This window comes from Colobus angolensis, unplaced genomic scaffold (assembly GCF_000951035.1).
Source record: "Colobus angolensis palliatus isolate OR3802 unplaced genomic scaffold, Cang.pa_1.0 Scaffold84, whole genome shotgun sequence".
NCBI lineage: Eukaryota > Metazoa > Chordata > Mammalia > Primates > Cercopithecidae > Colobus > Colobus angolensis.
Genome location: NW_012122265.1, coordinates 1,309,145 through 1,321,637, shown reverse-complemented (window position 1 = coordinate 1,321,637; position 12,493 = coordinate 1,309,145). Strand labels below are relative to the sequence as shown.

Sequence of the window (12,493 nt, the reverse complement as noted above, 5' to 3'; positions counted from 1 at the left end):
GCCCAGCGGGGAAGGCTTGGGGCACCGGGATCGCCCAGCGGGGAAGGTTTGGGGCACCAGGAATGCCCAGCGGGGAAGGCTTGGGGCACCGGGATCGCCCAGTGGGGGAAGCTTGGGGCAAGGCTTCCTTGAGGCCTCCGAAATGCGGGCCCACCCCGGACCTTGGACTTCCCGCCTCCAGAATGCGAAAGAACATGTCTCTGCTGGTCAGTGACTCTGCTGTTCGTGGAGCCCCAGGGAGCTCACGCGTGCTGTCCTCCGCTCACACGACCGTCCGTGGGCGCAGTCCTTCATCAGGAAACTCCTAAGACATCTCAAATTCCAGGACCGCGGTGGCTGCAGCACGCCCCTGCCCCTCTCACGGTCTCAGAACTTCCCACGCACACTCTCCACGTGCCTGAACCTGGCCAGAGGCCTCGGTTCCTAACTGAAAGCTCTGCACTGAAGCATTTACGAGGTCTCAGACCCACCCCCAGCCTCAAGACACTAAGAACAGGACTTGGGGGAGGGTCCCTGGTTCTGCTGTCTCTGAAGCCTGGACAGCCATGACCCCAATGTCTCCACCACGTCCCCCACGAGACACCACGTCCCCCACGAGGCACCGGGTCCCCCACGAGGCACCACGTCCCCCACAAGGCACCAGGTCCCCCACGAGGCACCACGTCCCCCACAAGGCACCAGGTCCCCCACGAGGCACCACGTCCCCCACGAGGCACCGCATCCCCTACGAGGTACAGCTCTCGGGGAGGTCCTGGGTGCAGGGGCCCTGGAGGTACCCGGACATCGACCCTCCGGGCTGCTCTCTGGCCAAGCTAAGGCTCCCAAGCTGCACTGCCCTCCCCTTGAGCTTTGCAAAGCTCTGTTCCCTTTCCCAGGAGGGGACACAGACACCTGAGGAGCTCAGAAACCCAGGTCTGCGAGACCTTCCATCCTCCCGACACCACATCACCAGGTTGGGACTGGCTGCGAGGCTTCCTGGGCAGGCAGCGGCCCCCAGCTGGGGCTGGCACAAGCTTCATCTCCGTCACCCCCCGGTCCTGGCTTGGGGAGTGGACATGGCACCGGGAGACTCTGAGGGGAGCGTGTCCAATTCCCCACAGACAGCCGAGCCTTGGGTGGTCAGACCTGCATGTCTGTGGGGTCTCCAGAGCTCGTCCAGCACCATGGACAGGACTGCCAGAGGGGAGTGTCCTTGGAAGCAGGTCTTCAGCACCTCGGAGGCCCTGTCCAGGCCACACACTTGTCAAGGTCACCCAGGGGGACTGCAGTCAGCCATGCATCCTGGGGGTGTGGGCACCATAGCAACTGCAAACTCAGGAGGTGCACAGGCCCCTCTGCACCATCCCCACAGCTCCTCACACGTCAGGGCCCACCACAGAGCCTCCTGCACCCCGAGCCAGCCTCAGCCCCATAAGTTGCTCCCCTCGTGGCCAGCACACCTCCCCCAGCGATACAGGGACCCCCACCCCTCCCCAGAGCACCCGATGGGTGGCACAAGGCAGACAGGGTAGAGGAGAGGCTGGAGGAGGGCAGGCCCCACCTGGGACTCTGCACAAACAGGGCACCAAATGGCTCAGATGGGGGCTGGGGGCTGTGAGCTTCGATGAGGCCTGGCCAACCCCTGCCCCGCAATCTGCTTGGCTCACCCCTGATTACCCACCTGCATGCTCCCATCAGGGGCCCACAGCTGGGGCTGGGCTGGGCTCTCACCCGACACACAGTTGGCTCTGACCCCGCCTCAAATACACCCGATGATGTGGCAGAGGTGCCACCCTCCCCCGACCTGGCACCCCAACCTCAGGCTAGACCCCCAGCAGGCCCAGTGACACCCCCAGCCTGCCCCCTCCTCTCCCGGGCCCTGTTCAGGCCACTGTGCTCACATCTCAGGCAGAGACCCTGGTGCTGGGCCGGCAGGTTTGCTCCCCAGGCTGGGGGTCCCCCCACCTGCCCCGAGAGGGGCCTCTGAAGTTGCTGCAGACTTTGAAGCCTCGTTCCTTTCAGGGACCACCAGGTCCCTGCTCCCTGACCCTTCGCCTCCTCAGTCTGGAGGCATCCAGGCTCTATGCACCCCCACCCCACACACCCGCGGTAACAGCCCTGACACAGGAGCCGGGGCAGGCGGCAGGAAGGAGCCAGGCCCTCAGCACATCCTCAGAACATCAGTAGATCCCACAGCCTCCGCCGCCTCTTGGGAGACAACTGCTCACGTCGAAAGGAACCTCTCTAGTGAAACTCATGCCGCCCTGAAGTATTTCACACGCACTGCAGCCGCTCCTCTGCCTCTGCCTGGCTCCCACCTCTTAACCCAGCACCCAAACAAAAGGTGGGATGCAGCTCCCACTGGAAACCAGAGAGTGGAGAAGGAAGCAGCCTCCCAGCCCCAGGCTGTTCCAGGACCCAGGTCCCTTCCAAGCAGAGGCGGACATCTCTGCAGCCCGAGATGGGCAAGGGTAGGCCGGAGCCACGGCCAGACTGCAGACGCCTGCCTCCCTCCTTGGTGTGACCCCGGGCGTGCCCAGCCTCAGGGGTCTCCTGACAGCCCCTCCTGGGAAGTGAAGATTAAATGAGAGCCCCTACACTGTCCCTCCCCTCCAAAGCACAGCCTCGGGCTGCACCAGGAAGAGGCCCAGGGTCGGCCAAGCCAGGAGCCCACAGGCAGCCCAAAGATCTGAACCCTGAAGATCTGAGGATACTGCTGTGAGTGTCCCAAAACCCCTCTCTGCTCTGCAACCAAATGAAAGATGCTGGTGGGAGGCCCCAGTCAGGCTCCGGGGTTGAGACCTACTTGCCAGCACCCAGAGGGCCGAGGAGTCCCTGGGGGGTACAGACGCCCTATCCATGAAAGGCTCAAGCCGGGCTCTTAAGGTCAGGCGGAAAAGCAGGGAGTTGCACCTGCTGGACGCCACACGGAGGCTGAGCCCCCAGGACTGCCAGCCCCACCTAGAGCTGAGGACAGGAGTGACCGGAGGAATTCCCCAGGCAGGTCACAAAGAGGGAGACAGCCAGGGAGGAGGTGTGTCCCCAGGGGACAGCCCAGGCAGTGGAGGAAGAGGCTGGAGCTGGGGACCAAGGGGGTGGAGACAGGACTTGGGGGAGCCATAGGTCCAAGCAGGGCCTGCATGGAGGGGCCTAGGCTGAGGCTGGCGGACCTCACGCTCACCTGTCAAACCTTCCTGAATTAAACAAGAGGGAGCCTGGCCATGACGGGGGAACCTCAAAACATTCAAGAACCTTCTAGAAGCAGGCAGGCAGAGGAGGCGGAGGGTGGGCCTGGGCCTGCCTGTCTCCAGGGGACTTGGGAAACTGAAAATGTCTGTGTCAGCCAGAGTGCAGGGCAGGCCTTGGGCGGGGCTGCAGACACCCCGGAGCACCTGCCAAGGGTGTGCACAGGTTGGGGGCAGCCCCGGCGGGCCTCTCCCCTCTCTGGGCCAACAAGAGAGATAGTTGGGGTCACACCCAGCAGAGTGGGGGCTGGCCCTGCAGCAAAATCTGTCTCATCCTGATAAGGCCGCCCCACTCCCTGCCCATTAGGCCATCACACACACACACACACACAGGTGCATACATGCACACTCGCATGCGTGTACAGACACCAAGCCCCCAGGCAGAGGCCCTGCCTTCCAGAGACTCAGAAGAGACAACGTTCCCTCTTAACCAAGAGAGAGGAGGCTCCGCGTTCAACCAGGCTTCCTTCGAGACTAATGACCACGTGCCTGGGTGCGGGAGGAGGTGTGGAGCCTGGAGCTGAAGCAGGAGCACTGGCCCTCACTAAATGAATATTTCAAACATTCTTGTTTCTGTTTTTATCAAGATAGAATCTGACTCTGTCGCCCAGGCTGGAGTGCAATGGCGCAATCTCAGCTCACTGCAACCTCCGCCTTCTGGGTTCAAGTGATTCTCCTACCTCAGCCTCCTGAGCAGCTGGGATTACAGGCATACACCACCACACTCAGCTGATTTTTGTATTTTTAGTAGAGACGGGGTTTCATCATGTTGGCCAGGACGGTCTCGAACTCCTGACCTCAAGTGATCCACCCACTTTGGCCTCCCAAAGTGCTGGGAAAACAGGCGTGAGCCACCGCGTCTGGCCAAAACAAGTATTTCAAAAATTCTGTTGATTGCACCAGTGTGCTGGGATTTAATGAGTGGTTGCATCTATAAACAAGGTCTACAAGAACGACTAAGAAACATAAAAATGCTCTAAGACATAAAAAATAATAACTGCTAGAATAAGAAACTATTTAAATAAGGACTGAAAAAATGAGAAAATACCCAGCAGAGCGGAACAAGATAAACAGAAAGACGCAGAGAGGCCACCAACTCAACAGCTCAGTGCTCGGAGCTGCCTAAGCAGCCAGTGGCTGGAAACACCACCCAAGAGGGAATCACGTCCCAGGGCCCACAAACACAGCTGAGCAAAGGCTTCCCGGGGCCCAGGCTCACACCTGACACCCCGGTGCCCAGGCTCACACCTGACACGCACCTGCAGGGCCCACAAACAGCTGAGCAAAGGCCTCCTGGTGCCCAGGCTCACACCTGACACGCACCTGCAGGGCCCACAAACAGCTGAGCAAAGGCCTCCCGGTGCCCAGACTCATACCTGACATGCACCTGTAACCAGGAGCTCCCAGACACTTGCTGCTTTCAATCAATCAACCGATCAATCTGTCAATCAATCAGGTATTCACTGAGCTTCTATTAGTGACAGGCACTTACGGCACTACAGAAAAAAAAAGAAACAACTTCCCCACCCAGGAGTTCAGGCCCTTGGATATGTGTTACAGCTGAACAGAAATTTGCTGGCAGGCCCCCAGTCCCAGCCCAGCTGAAGTCCTGTTTGGATCTGGCTGAGCAGCCCCCCACAAGCCCAACACAGGCAGGGAGCCCCTCTGGGATGACGGCTCCTACTTCAGTCTGAACTGCTCCTCTAAATAAACAACATGCAGCATCCAACAAAATGTTATGGCATATGCAAAGAAGTGGGGAAATGGGACCCTTCTCAAGAGAAGCAGCAGCCAACAGAAGCAGGACACAGGTGACCCACATGTTAGAAGTTTCAGAAAAGGGTAAGGTAATACCACACATATGAACAGTGACCTCGATGACCAGCCAGCAGAAACTATCCTGACAAGCACCAGAGCAAAAGAGGGAGGTGGAGACCTCACAGCATGTCAGGCGCCTGCAGGGCCCCCTTATAGTCTAAGACACTTGTTCCTGGAGTCCCTTAAAACAGGAGAGAGCAAATAGGGAAGAGGACACATTTTATTTTTATTTTTTTCTGAAATGGAGTCTTGTTTTATCCCCCAGACTGGAGTGCAGTGGCGCAATCTTGGCTCCCGCAACTTCCGTCTTCCAGGTTCAAGCGATTCTCCTACTTCAGCCTCCCGAGTGGCTGGGATTACTGGTGCCCGTCACCACGCCTGGCTAATTTTTGTATTTTTAGTAGAGATGGGGTTTCACCACGTTGGCCAGGCTGGTCTCGAACTCCTGACTCATGACCCGCCCTCCCTGACCTCCCGAAGTGCTGGGATTACAGGCGTGAGCCACCACACCCGGCTGAAGAGGGCACACTTAAAGAAAAATGAAGAATTTCCCCCAATGTACTAAATACATCAGTCTGTGTATCCACGGGGCTCACTGAACCTCAAGCAGGACAGATACCTGGAGGAACACACCAAGGTGGGTCACTGTGAAACTCACAAAACCGAAGGATGAAGAGAAAACCTCAAAACCAGCCAGAGACGAGCATCACACCCAAGGCCTTGGTGGCGGCTGCCTCTCACCAGCAGAGGACCACGGTGTGGCACCTGCTAAGCACTTGAAGGAACCCAGAATTCTACATCCAGCAAAAGTATCCTCCAAAACTGAGGCTAAATACCCACCATCAGCAGTTGAAGGAAAGCCGGGGGAACGCGTTGGACACGACGTGTGGGAGGCCCTTCAGGTCCAGGGAGCTGAGCCCGGGCCACAGCCTCAGGCAGGGGTGACGGGCACCGGGAAGGGAGCCCATGAGCCTAAAAACCTGTTCTTACAAAAGCATCTCTAAAGACTGACTCTGCCAAACAGTGGATGGCATTGTGGACGTGCCACCCAGGAAACGGAACACTCAACGCTGTGGTCACGTCCTCACGGGCATCACACTCTGTGCTCCTGAGACCCCCCGGCCTCAGGACCCTCCAGACTCTTAATAGTTACTGACAAAATCAAAGTGCTTTGGTTTGTGTGTTTTTATCTGCCAACACTACTGTACTTGAAATTAAAACAGAAATTTTATAAACACATCCCTCCCCCTCCCCTTGCCCTAGATCGGGTGGTCCCAGGCCCTGGCCATTGCAGAGGTCCCCGTGAGCCAGGTGAGCCCTGGGGTTGCCAGGAGCAATAATGAACTTGGTTTAGCTTGCCTGGTTCCAGTTCCCACTGGCAGTGGACCTTGAAACTCTCAACTTTTCCCAACTTGTTCTGTGATGAAAAACCTACATCACAGAACAGAACCGCCAGGGGCACTCACCTGCCCAAAGCTAGGAGCTCCGGCCTTTATCACAGCTGCCCTCCCAGGGGACAGTGGCCGAGGAGGCCATGGTGGAACCCGTGTAACAGAAGGGGCAGCCACTCCAAGTCCTCCACCGGGACCACCCTGTGGGCAGTGAGCAGGTAACGGGCTCCTCCAAGCCAACTCATTCTACGAAGTAAACTGAGGGACCCGAGGGGGTGAGGCATATCCCAGGCAGGCAGGGGTGCCAGCCATCCCGTGGGCACCAGGGCTGCCTTCTCTGTGGGGCCTTAGAAAACCCTAATGAGAGCCGGGCGCGGTGGCTCCTGCCTGTAATCCCAACACTTTGGGAGGCCGAGGTGGGCAGATCACGAGGTCAGGAGATCAAGACCATCCTGGCTAACACGGTGAAACCCCGTCTATGCTAAAACTACAAAAAATTAGCCAGGCGTGGTGGAGGGCGCCTGTAGTCCCAGCTACTCAGGTGGCTGAGGCAGGAGAATGGCGTGAACCCGGGAGGCAGAGGTTGCAGTGAGCTGAGATCGTGCCACTGCACTCCAGTTTGGGTGACAGAGTGAGACTCCATCTGAAAAAAAAAAAAAAAAAGGAGGCCGACTAAAACTAGGTCCAATGAGAAAGTCTGGCAGCTCCTCAAAGTTAAACACAAGCCAGGTGCAGTGGCTCAAGCCTGTAATCTTAGCACGTTGGCAAGCTGGTGGGAGGATCGCTTGAGCCCAGGAGGACAAGGCTGCAATGAGCCAGAATCGAATTGCTGCACTCCAGCCCGGGCAACAGAGTGAGACCCTGTCTCAAAAAAATAAATGAACTAATTTTTTAAAAAAGGTAAAGACAGAATTACCACTCCCAGGTCTAGGCTCCCAGGAACTGAGCTCAGGAACCTGAGTGGCTACTCACAGACAGGTCCACAGCGCACCACTCCTGAGAGCCACGAGGTGGAGGCAGCCACGCGTCCACGGCAGATGACGGGCGAACAATGTGGTCTGGCCAACACAGGGAAGCACATTCAGCCTCAAAAGGAAGAAAACCCCAACGGGGATGACAGCAGATATGGCCCTGAGGACGTTCTGCTGCGTGAAGGAAGCCAGACACAGAGGGACGCACGGCCTGGGACCCACGTCTGTGACGTGTCCAGAAACGGAAGGCCGGCCACGCTCCCACGGATGGAGGAGGGGCAAGAGGACACAATGGTGCAGGGTCCCGCAGGGTGGAATGCTCTGGAACTAGACGTGGCCACACAGCTCGCTGAATGCACTGTCCCTGAATTGTACACTTCCATATGGTTAATTTTATATTATGCGAAGTTCATTTTAATTTAAAAAATTCAGTCTACTTTTTATCACCCTCCACTAAACAATGTCAGTGATAAAATATCTGCCATTTCCAAAACACAAATCTTCCTTGGCCTAAGTTCCAAAGAATTGCTGCCTTTGAAGCTGGACCTTAGCACGCTCTGAGGTTCCTCAGCGTCTAATGAACACTGCTTTCCACACACAAGCTCATCCTGGGATCCCGGTGATGCGAACTCTCTGCAGACGGAAGCTCCCAGCACCGTGAGGTCCCCGGAGCGCACTGTGGGGCAGTGGCATCCCCAGCCTCCAACTGCCACAGGGGCAGGGAGACAGCTGTCCAGGCGGAGAAGCAGCCTGGTCACTCCCAGGCCGTCCTCCTCCTGCCCGGCCTCTGGAGATTCCATTTGCATGTAGAATTTTAAACAATGGAACAATGGCAACTTTGGGGTGTGGTATTTTTGACTAACACAAATCTTAGTTCATACAGGAAAATTTGAATCTCTTTATATTTGAAGGTAAACTCTTCCTTTTAAATTAACAAACAATTGTTTTTAAACTAAGGACAGATGGAGAAAAAAACGCAGTTATTTATCCCCTGGGGATCACATGACTGTTTCCAAGTCTGGCTACAGTCAAGCGTGTGAGGAAGCGGCCGCGCTGCGTGTCCAGTGTGGGAGGCAGCCGGTTCTCCTCGGGGCGGAAGGCAAGGCCGGGCGCTGTGGCTGTCCACCACTGCGTAGCAGCAGCCGCCCATCTGTCCTCGCCTGAGCTTCAGCCCCTCAGGCTGCTCCTTGGCTCTGGGGCCACTGATGCCCCCAGAGATGGCAGGAGGGGCTGATGGAGTCGGGGTGCCAGGTCCCACCACCCCGGGCTCAGTTCAGGCCCCTCCTCTTGGTTTCCCCATTCTGCTCAGGCCCCGCTATGGACCTGTGTGGTCAGGGTCAGTGGGTGGTGGGCAGTGCAGGGAGCCCAGGCCACGTGGCTCAGCTCCAGGCACACAGACCCAGACGCCCATGCCCACTTCCTTCCTGGCTTGCAGAAGTCCTGCTGGGGAGCTGGGTGCCAAGGCCCATGTGGGCTGTGGGGCCCCCAGGGCAGAAGGCCAGGGCACAGCCTGGGCAGAGGGCCCCCTCCTCCCACAGAGATACCACTGCCAGGGCCCTCGGGGCTGGACAGAGACAGCTCAGGCCCTGCAGAAGCCCCTGGCCTCCGAGAGGGAGGGGTCTCCTGCCATGGTCCTGGGGCCCTGCCTCTGTGAGTCTCCTAGTGGCCCCTGCAAGGGGCTGCAGGGTGGGAGAAGTGGGTCAGAGGCAGGGTCCCCCGGGCTGACCCCAGTGGACAGTGGGGTCAGGGCACACCACCCCGAGGGGCTGTTCTGAGGGGCCATCCCCAGGGGCCATGTGGGAGGCAGAAGCCCCCAGGGGAGCTCACAGCAGCTAGACTTCTGGCTGGCTCCAACCAGAGATCCTGGCTTAGGTCTGAGCTGGAGCCATGAGATGGGGAGAGACCCACCCCAGCCCCTGCCCAGCCCCATCCACCCCAGGAATGGGGGTTCCGAACATGGGCTCCTAACACGGGAAGAAGGTGGCCTGGGGTGCTGGAGGCAGCACCTGCAGTGAGCCCCACCCGTCCACCCCTCAGGCCTGCAGCAGTCGGGGAGGGTGTGCATGGTGGGGGGCCATGGGCGGTCCCGCCCCCTGGCAGTGACTGCCAAGACTGTGCCCTGGGCCAGAGATAAGCTGGGCCTGGGATTTGGGGTTGCTGTGCGTGGCCTGGGCAGAGACCTGATGGGCCTGGGACGCAGGGTTGCTGTGCGTGGCTGGGGCAGAGACCTGATGGGCCTGGGACGCGGGGTTGCTGTGTGTGACCAGGGCAGAGACCAGATAGGCCTGGGATAGACCCGGTTGCTGTGTGCGGCCGGGGCAGAGACCCAACAGGCCGCGGAGACGCGAGGTTGCTCTGGGTGGCCAGGGCGCCGCTGCCCACTCCCAGCAGGCAGGAGGATCCCATCTGGGCTGGGGCTGCCATATCTGACCGCCCAGCCACTGTCCCTGGCTCAGGAAAGGTTTTCTCATAAACACCCCAGCTCCGCTGGGCCCCCCCCACCACTGAACCCTCCCCCTAGCCCGACCCTGTCCCGCATTTTCGCATTTTCCGAGGGCACCTGCTCCCTTGGCCCTGCCGACCAAAGAGCTCAGACTCCTCCCACCACACTGCTGCTAAGGCCGGTGACCGAGGACACGTTCCCCACAGGAGAGCGCAGCACAGGGGCTGAGCTCTTTTGGGGAGGGCGAGACGAGGGCCTGGATGCCAAGCCAGGCTGATGGACAGAAGCCTCCACACACGGGGGCAGGCCGCACAGCTGGCCCTCCCGGCAGGTGCAGCCCAGCAGGTGCTGGCGAGGTGCCCCGTCCCTGCTGCAGGGGCTGCATCCCTCACGTGTGAGCACACTCCGCCTTGAGCACGCGTGTGAGTGCACAGGGGCCCTGGCCAGTCAGGGAGCATGGCACACACCTGCTGGGCTGGGCTGCGGGCAGAGCCAAGTCTGGCCTTGTGGTGGCGCGGCTGGAGCAGCTGTGGGCCGGGAGTGTGGGCAGCTGGCACTCTGTGACGGGCAGCCCCTCCCCTGCCCACCGCTGGGCCAGACCTGGGCTCTCTTGGGGAGCAGAGGGAGGAAGGGTGGGGTGCAGGGCCGGCGAGGATGTGCCCATTGGCTGGGGTGGCCCTCAGGGCTCACAGGGTGAGGCTGGTGCCCTGCCAGGCTCCCTCCCCAAACTAGGGCCAGATGGGGCAGAACTGGGTCCCCTGCTCCAGCCCCTTTCCTGCTGCTCTGGTCTAGGAGCAAGGCTGTGAGGAAGGAAGCTCAGAGTATAACCAGAGCCTACTCTCCCCTCAGCAAGGCTGGCTCAGTGGCCGGGGAGGAGGAACCCAGCCAGCCTGAGGCTGCAGCCCCCACCTCAGGCCCCTGAGGATCCCCAGCTGGTCTCCAAACCTGGGCTGCCTCCTCCAAAGCCCGCCCCCTCCTCCTTCCTGCCAAATCTCCATCTGTTTCCATGGTGACGGGAGCAGAAAAGGCAGACACACGGCTGCTCTCCCCGCCCCTGCTCCTGCCCCCCTCAGCGGGGCCCTGGGCAGGAGCCCCCACCCCAGCTAGCAAGGGCCCTGGCCTCTGAGACCAGGGAACACCCACCTTCTGCACAAAAGGGCCGTCACAGGCCCTCCTACCAAGTGGCTGCCAAACCTCCTCCTCAGGCCAGGGTGGTCTGGGTGGTGCCCTGCTGTGCGGGGGGGGGGGGAGGGTACCTGTGGCCTTCTCAACCAGAAGGGGGGACCCCCAGTCCCCGAGAATGGAGGACCAGCCTCCCCCATGGCCCCACCCTAGGCAGGTGGGGGATTCTGAGGGCAGGCGTTCAGGTGTCAGGCTGTGCTGGCTCAGGGCCATGGGTGTGCCTGGGTGGGTGACCAGCCCTCAGGGACAGTGTGCCTGGCAATCGCAGTCCCCAAATCCACTCCCGGGGACCAGAGAGCCTGACGAGGACAAAAGGGGCGTCTTATGCTTGGCAGCGGGGCCTTCAAAGCACCGAGGTCTGCAGGCCCAGCACCCATCGCACACAGCAGCATGACTGCACTGGGCGCAGACTCTGGGCCGTCACCGCTCTGCGAGGCCAACGTCACAAACCCCCGAACCCCGACTCTGTGCCCGTCACCGCTCTGCGAGGATGACGCCGTGAGCGCCCCATCTGCACGCAGGGCTACTCCCTCTGCTTTTGGAGCCGCTGGTGGGCTCAGAAAACCCGTGTCTCCAGCAGGCTCCCCATCTCGGCTGTTCCCAAAGCTCTGTGGAGGCGTGACTGACACACAACAGCCAGGACACATTTAAAGCACACATGTGTGAAACCACGACCCGGGGGCCAACACACCTGACACCCCCAAAGCGTCCTTGTGCCCTTCAGGCACCCCCCACCCACCACAGCAGTGGCTCTGTCTCTGGACGGCGCATTCTCTACAACACCCACAAACAGAACCACACGGCACAGACACCAACTTCCGCAGACGCCACGCAGCCTCCAAGGAGACACGGAAGTGACTCAAAACCCCCAGCACGCCCTGAGTAGGGCAGCCCCAGCGAACTGGGGGGAACGGCCCTCCTCATGGAAAGTGCTCTGACCAGTTCATTGCAAAACCACCAACACCCCAACTGTTTTAAGTGAGCCAAGGACAAGTTAATTCTCTAAGGAAACACGATTCTCAAAAGAAAAGAAACACAGATGACTAACACCTGTGCAAAGGAGCTCCAATCCCACGGCCCAAGCAGCACAACTGAGCACAGGGAGACGAGGCGGCCTTGGGAGCATGAGGAGGCCAGCTGCCCGTCTGCAGCCCCAGCCTCTCCCCGACACCCCCAGCTCCAGGCAGCAAGGGGTGAAGGGGATGGCTGGGGCGGGGCAGAGAACCAGAGTGGGAACTGCAGGCCCTTAGGAAAGCCAGGCCCATGCCTCTGGGGTCAGACGGCACACACAGATGTGTGTACACACACTCTTACACAGGCAGACACACAAACCCGCACAGCCAAATATGCACACACATCCCTGCACAGACAGACACACATACATCCCTGCATAGGCAGACACAGGCAGACACACACACACACACCCCCGCACAGCCAAATATGCACACACATCCCTGCACAGGC

At 59.6% G+C, this 12,493-nt stretch overlaps 1 protein-coding gene across 2 annotated transcripts in view; it reads right to left on the bottom strand.

Moving 5' to 3' along the window:
* BRSK2 (BR serine/threonine kinase 2) overlaps positions 1-11,436 on the bottom strand; it is a 46,590-nt gene extending 35,154 nt beyond the window's left edge. Inside the window, exon 1 of one of the 2 annotated variants that reach the window (XM_011930044.1) lies at positions 10,991-11,436. The gene's annotated coding sequence lies outside the window, so the exon portion shown is untranslated. Of the gene's footprint in view, positions 1-10,314; positions 10,618-10,990 lie in introns of those variants that run through there. The other variant, XM_011930045.1, reaches the window with a different exon arrangement.
* Between the last annotated feature and the right edge of the window lie 1,057 nt (positions 11,437-12,493).